Here is a 7,604-nt window from a genome sequence, read left to right on the forward strand (position 1 = left end):
TGGAGTCTCGGACATCACTCTGAAACTGCAACCTCCTCTCAACAAGAAATTCTTTGATAGGAATTGCACCAACAGGGGCGAGTTTTCTGCTATGAATGCCCCTCCTCCCGTTCCCCCTCCACGCAGGAATGTTAGAGCTGCTAGACCACCTGTAGCGTCGTCTGTTCCTTCCCCTAATCTTTTTACTTGCTACATGCAGCAGAGTTTGGCTAGACAGGACGACATCCGCGACTGGTGCACTACTATGCGGCAGGGTCAGCTGTCCTTACAGGATAGCATGTATAATTTGTCCTTGGGCATCCCTGATTTTCCTCCAGATTCACTAATGACTGGAGACCAGTTTGCAGTGCAGATTCCATGGCCTAAGGGCAGGCCAGAGTCCAGGTGGGGGAGTGCCTTTCCAGGAGCACCAGAGCCAGAGTTAGATGAGCAGGAGGACATGATGGCATGTGATGGTGATGAGGAGGAAGAGGAGCCAGATCCCAGATGGACACAGTAGAGTTATCATTCGCAGGAGAGCCAGTGGAGATCGAGATCAGATGGGTCTTGGTAGAGTGCTGATGGACATATGTTATTGATGTTTGTGTTATGTTATTTTTAGATGTTTCAGTTTAGATGTTATTGTGGAACTCAGTTTATTTGTTGATGTTGGTTGTGGTTGTAATGACTTTGAGGTTTTGATTTAATGATTTGGCATTGTCTGATTACGTTATGTGATTCTTGAGGATGATGACATGTATGTTTGTGGTGGCTGTGCTTAAAATTTTTTATCTGTGTGTATGAATATGACCAGATCTGTGAGTGTTGAGAGCATATATTGATTGAGAGATATTGAGTTTTCTAGATATGGAATTGGTTTTTGCATGATTTTGATTCTACGTATATACACACACTTTTTGGTTAAGGATGAAAAAGGCCCTGTTTATTATTGATTATATAGATACTTGGCCAGATAGCCTACCTTTAGACACTGTGATACATTTGTGAACCCTTTTGAGCCTTGAAAAAAAAAAAATAAATAAAAATTTTTTTCCTTCCACCTTGAGCCTATTAGATGATATCCTACCTTACACCTTAGAAGAGAACATGTATTATGTTTTAAAAGAGGTTAAGGTTTGTGAAAGAAAAGATCAATAAAAACATATCATAAAAAAAAAAAAAAAAAAAAAAAGAAGCTCAAAAGGAAAGAAAAGGTTGAGCTGTGAAAGAAAATGGTATGTGATGAATGATATATTTGGGATTTGAGTATTGGATTGGGAATTGAAGTTGTTCTCTTCTTAATAGGTGTCTTTGAATCCAAGAAAAACCATGATTCTTTTTCTAGCCAAGCCAAGCCTTAACCTGAAAACACCTTTGGACTTAACCAATAGTGTGTGAAGTGTGTGAATCAAATGAAATGCAAAAGCTGATGAAGTTCTAGGACAATTCTGCTATGAGGACAAACACTATGAGTGGTGAGAATGATAAATGTTGATCTGGTTGTACATATTCTATACACAGGTGAATTTTTGAGTATTGTACTATGCCATACCTGTTTGAATCTTTAGGAATGCATGTGATTTGTCTGATGTGTAAAGTCATTCTATCAAAACGTCAAAGGTGTGTTATGTGTTGTTCATATGTTTCTGTTATTTCCTGAGGGCATGAAATAGTTCAAGTTTGGGGGAGTTGATAAGTGTGAAAAAACAAATGTTTTGACACTTATAAAGGATCTCAATTTTGTAATTATTCATGTTATTACTCAGGGAAAAGTCGTAATAGGAAGTAGATTGTGTTGTAAATTATTGTACAGGAAAGGATGTATAATTGGAACTCTGTCAGCCAGTTCTCGCATAGCGCAAGCCAAAACTCGCACTGCCAGGATATATAAATTCGCATAGCGCACCATCACATATGCGCTGTGCGAATAACGTCAGTTGAGAGGCAGCAGTTACGTGAAATTCGCATAGCGCACACACACATGTGCGCTGTGCGAATTAATGAAGTTATTGGTTTTTAAAGACGTGACAGAAAGGCAAAAGGCATCTTGTGAGATCTCGAAAATTAAAACCATAATTAAATGTCAAATCTGTAATTATTGCACTGCTGAGTCACCTGGCTGCTTCCATAAATGCACCGCGCCACACGTTCAGTGCATTAAAAACGCACTAAACGCTGCATGCACAAGCGCCACTTGTCACGTTGGAAGCCTCTGAAGTCAGAGTGGGTGTGCAGGTGTCGGTTTGGGAGACGTTCGTCCGCACGAACGTGGATTGAACAAAATGATTTTTCGAAAAACCCTTCCACTCACCTGTACCACTCATCTTCTTCCTCAGAACCCAACTCTCCATTTTCTCTAGCTTCTCTCTAGAACCAGTTCACCTTCTCTCTTCTGTAACTCACCATTTCCTTCTCCGATCACGTTTCAGAACCGTAGAAACGTTCCTGGAGACGTGAGCGTCATTCTGATCCGAACAGAATCTGGAACGGAACTGGTAAGTCCTCGTTGCTAAGCGTTTGTCCTTTTTGGATTCATGCGAACCCTAGTTCTGGTTGCATGCGTGAGTTTTAGGTCTGAGTCGTTCTGATTTCTGGTGTTTTAGATTAATTGGAAATTGTTGAGCGAAACCTGAGGGTAGAATGCTGTGAGAGGAAGCATTAAATCTTGCTTTTTGGGAGTACACTGCTATCCAGGTAAGGGAAGCTTAATAATTTAGTTTATACGTATATGATTGTGTGCGAGCATGATAGAAATAAAATGTATGAAATGTATGCTGTGTTTGAGTATGCCTGAACGATTGCTGTTATGCTTAAGTGAATATGGTATGTGTGGATTATTGCATAGTATGAGTGATTAATATGAATTCTATAAAGTATGTGAATTAAAGGATGAATCGGAAATTATAAGATCATGAATTGAATGAGAAATGTTGAGTTAGAATGGATGAAAAATCTGAATTTGATAAGTCTGTCTATGATAAAATAGCGTTCGTCATCGTACGGTCTTATACCGTTCGGTTTCTGGTCAATTACTTAAAAAGGAATTCTGTTATTTGAAAAGAGTTCTGAAATTTAACGAGCGTCCCGTGAAACGCCAAGTTGAGCGTTCGGCTCAGCCTAGTGGCAATCTAGTAAATTAAATTAAGTCAGTATCCCTTATATTTATAAAATGGTAGCGCTCGGTCTTACACTGAGCGTTCGTCCTAAATAGCGCTCGGTTTTATACCAAGCGTTCGTCCTGAGAAGTGTACGGTCTTATACCGAACGCTCATCCATACCTTTGAATTTCAGAACGTACGTAAATAACGTTCGTCTCAAATAATCAGTACATGAGTATTCGCTTTCGGTCATTGACTGGCGGTCGATCCGGTTAAACACTTGTTCTCAGAGTACTAAATATTCGTCTTGTTGTATCTTTATTCTTTTGAATTTAGTCTAAGGTCTTTAAATCCAAATTATTCTGAATCATTTATATTATATCGCTAAGAGTCGGTTCATTTAACTGATTCTCGCGAAAGTCCCGTTCGTCCTCGTTGTGTAGAGGATTGAACGTTCGTCTTTTTATGGAAGTGGAACATAGGATGAAAATGTAAATAAAAGGAAGTATTAAGATGTGCGAACACTATAAGAAGTGAAATTATGATTTTGGTATTTGAACGAGCGTTCCATGGAGGAACGACTCTGATATATATATTGAATATTAAATTTGGTAAAGTATGACTGTGGATAAGTTAAGACTCGCTGTCCATCCTGATGTTCCGTGAATACTATCTTCATGTAGAGGAAGTATGCCATGTGTGGGAACGGCAGGAGGTCCTTAGTCCATAAGTTAACATGGGCGACGTAAGAACGGACTGACCTCGAGTGGCAGCTGTTTGGTGTATCCCAGTTACTACATCACTCGGGTGCAAGGACGCTTGTAACTACACAGATTCATACGGTCCGGACGGTCGGTCTATATATATATATATATAAATACATGTTGGATGATGATTTATGTTGAGTTATGTGTTGAATGATTTGAATTGTTAGTATATATGTTGAAGTATGAATTAAATTACTTAAGCTTACCCTTTCGTTTTCCTTGTGTTGTCGTATCGTCTATGTACGTTCGTCCTGTCCTTGCAATGATCATCCGTGTAGGTGTGAGCAGATGGAGGTGCGTCACTTGAAGAAGTGCGAGAAGAGGAAAATTTGGAAGACGCGAATGTGGTGGATGTCGAAGTTAAAGCCGAGCCTTAGAGCGCTCGCGGGTTTCTATAGTTAGCTTTATTAGTGTTATTTTTGAACGTTCGGTCATAGTCTTGTAAGACCGTTCGTCTCTGAACTTCTGTATTTTATCGCGCTCGTTATTTCTGTATGTTTATGTCGTTCGGCTTTTAACGCTCGTTCGGTTTTTGTAAGACTGCACTGTTTTATTAGCTTAATGTAATTAATTCCGAACGCTCAAAAACGAGCACCGTGTTGGATTCAACACTTCTGAGCCGAATGCTAAGATCAATTTCCTAGGCCGAACGCTAAACCATTGGACACCATATTGAATTCATCATTGTTTGAACGAGCGCTAAAAGATTAACCCTTATCAAGACCGAACGCTTACAGTCTAAACCTCGGAATACCTGTTCCAAGTCGAACGCTATATTTTACTAATCACATAAAAATACCGAACGCTCAAGATCTACACTTATAGAGTCGCGCAGCGGAATTAAAAACTTGAAAGAGAGTGGAAAGCGTGTTCGGTCACCTTTTTAAGATAAATTTGTAAAAATAATTTTCTTTCAGAAAATTTATCGAACAGTTGATATGCGTAAAAAATAAAGAGTGTAGGGAATAGAAAATCACACGAGTAATTTTTATACTGGTTCGATTCAACAGAATCTACATCCAGTCGTTAATCACTATAAAAAGTGATTAACAATTCCACTAAAAAGATGTTTCACATATTACAACAAATAGTTAATAAAGCAGATAAATAAACCTTCCTTCGACGAACGAACCAGAAGAAGAACACTCTGCCAACTCGAAGAGAACCGCTCCGACTATCGACAAACGAAACGCGAGCTTCTCCTATTCACGAGACCAGGCAGAGCACCTTGCTAACTCGAAGAGAGCTTGCTCCGACAATCGACACACGAAACGCGAGCCTCTCCTGTTCACGAGACCAAGCAAGGGAACTTGAACTATAGCTTCTGAGAACTTCCTCTGACAAACAATATTTTGCTAGAGCTTCTGTTCAACAACGTTGTATTCTAATTTCTCCAAAACAAAATATATAGCCAAGTACACTGAGTGCCAAAGATCAGCTCCCAACTGCCATGAATAATCGATTATTGTAAGTGATAATCGATTATTCAAGTGCGTTACAGGTTTTCAAAAATGTGATAATCGATTATATGAATCGATTATTCAAGTAAGACTTGTGATAATCGATTATTGCTTAATCATAATCGATTATTGCAGTTAAAAATGCAAGTTTACAAGGTTTACAAGAATTTCCTACTACATTTAATTTCTACAAATTGCTTTTAACTAATTCTAATATCTTCTTCAACTAAAACTTCTTGTAGCATCATCAAAACAAATTTCTTCAAGATTTACCAATACTCCTTATTGGTAACAGTGTCGACCACCAGGACCGAGCGTCCGCCGGTGCCGAGCACCAGGACCGAACGTCCATCCGTGTCGACTACCAGGACCGAACGTCCTTCCCAACCCACACGGTTAAAGGGTGTGATTGGGTCGTTATCAGGCCCACTAAAGTTAAAAGGGTCGTTGTCAGGCCCATTTAAGGTAAAAGCCCATTACAATCAGTATAAATAAAGGTCTCAGGTATGAGTTCCAGACCAACTTCTCCTTACGATGCATTCATGCATCACAAACTGCTCTGTCATATTACTGACTTGAGCGTCGGAGTGCCTTTAGCAGGTACCCGGCCCCTCCCCAGCTTGGAGCGTGGAGCAGCGTCTGGAGTAGGAGGACGTCCGCCCGACCTTGAGTATGAGGAAGTGCCAAGGAGGACGTCCGTCCGGCTAAGAGTTTGGAGCATGAGGGTGTCCGCCCGGCTTGGAGCGTGGAGCAGCGTCCGTCCATCTTCGTACCGTCCGCCAGTTCAGCTTGGTTCGGTCCGTGGGATTCAGCAGTGTCCGCCCGGTCCGTGCATCTTCGTCGTTCGCTTGTGTACCAGCAGGACCCTCAGCAGGAGCGTCCGCCCATGTCATCCTCCCAGGGTCGCATGTCCAGGCGTTGACAACCCCTTTGCATAATAAAAATATGCTCGGGCTTGGGGGACTTATGTACCAGCAAGACCGGACGCCGTACGGAAAGACACCACCGAGCGTCCGCCCAGGGCCCCCAGATCACAATCAAGAGCGAGCGTCCAAACTAGCGGACGTCCAAGACCGCTCGTCCATGTCACAATCATAGACCGCGCGTCCGTTCAAGGTCGCCCCCCAGTCACAAGCAGGACCGAACGTCCATCCGTGTCGACCACCAGGACCGAGCGTCCGCCGGTGCCGAGCACCAGGACCGAACGTCCATCCGTGTCGACTACCAGGACCGAACGTCCTTCCCAACCCACACGGTTAAAGGGTGTGATTGGGTCGTTATCAGGCCCACTAAAGTTAAAAGGGTCGTTGTCAGGCCTATTTAAGGTAAAAGCCCATTACAATCAGTATAAATAAAGGTCTCAGGTATGAGTTCCAGACCAACTTCTCCTTACGATGCATTCATGCATCACAAACTGCTCTGTCATATTACTGACTTGAGCGTCGGAGTGCCTTTAGCAGGTACCCGGCCCCTCCCCAGCTTGGAGCGTGGAGCAGCGTCTGGAGTAGGAGGACGTCCGCCCGACCTTGAGTATGAAGAAGTGCCAAGGAGGACGTCCGTCCGGCTAAGAGTTTGGCGCAGGAGGGTGTCCGCCCGGCTTGGAGCGTGGAGCAGCGTTCGTCCATCTTCGTACCGTTCGCCAGTTCAGCTTGGTTCGGTCCGTGGGATTCAGCAGTGTCCGGCCGGTCCGTGCATCTTCGCCGTTCGCTCGTCCGCCTCTACCGTCTGCGACCGCCCGCCCGTCTTCGACAAGTAAGCTTGTATGTTTTTACAGGGTCCTCACGGATTCAGTCGAAACAGTAGCAACTCCTTCAATCTGCAGAACCCCAAAATCCTTTTGATTCCATGGCTTTTACCTTTAAGAAGGAAGAAATGGTGCTCTTGGACGGTGCAGAATGAAAGAAAGGGACCTCTGAGTGCTGCTCCCCATTTGCAAATAAAATAAAAGCCCACTTCTGATATTGGGGCGGCTGGTGCTTCCAAGCATGATGACTACCGCCCCCCACTAAGAACGTGCGGTCATTACATTCTCCCCAACAACAAAAATTTTCGTCCTCGAAAATTAGGCTTATCAGAACAAGTGGGGGTAAGTTTCTCTCACCTCGTCCTCTAACTCCCAAGTAGAGTCGCCCGTTCCACTGTTCCAGATAACTTTGACAATTCTGATAGTTCTTCCTCTAAGTTGTTTGTTTCGACTCTCCTCAATCCTTATTGGTTGTACTTCTATTGACAAATCTTCTCTGACTTGCACATCGTCAACTTCAAGCACATGAGAAGGATCAGACATGTATTTTCTCAGT

The sequence above is a fragment of the Vigna angularis genome, chromosome 5 (assembly GCF_016808095.1).
Source record: "Vigna angularis cultivar LongXiaoDou No.4 chromosome 5, ASM1680809v1, whole genome shotgun sequence".
Taxonomy (NCBI): Eukaryota; Viridiplantae; Streptophyta; class Magnoliopsida; order Fabales; family Fabaceae; genus Vigna; species Vigna angularis.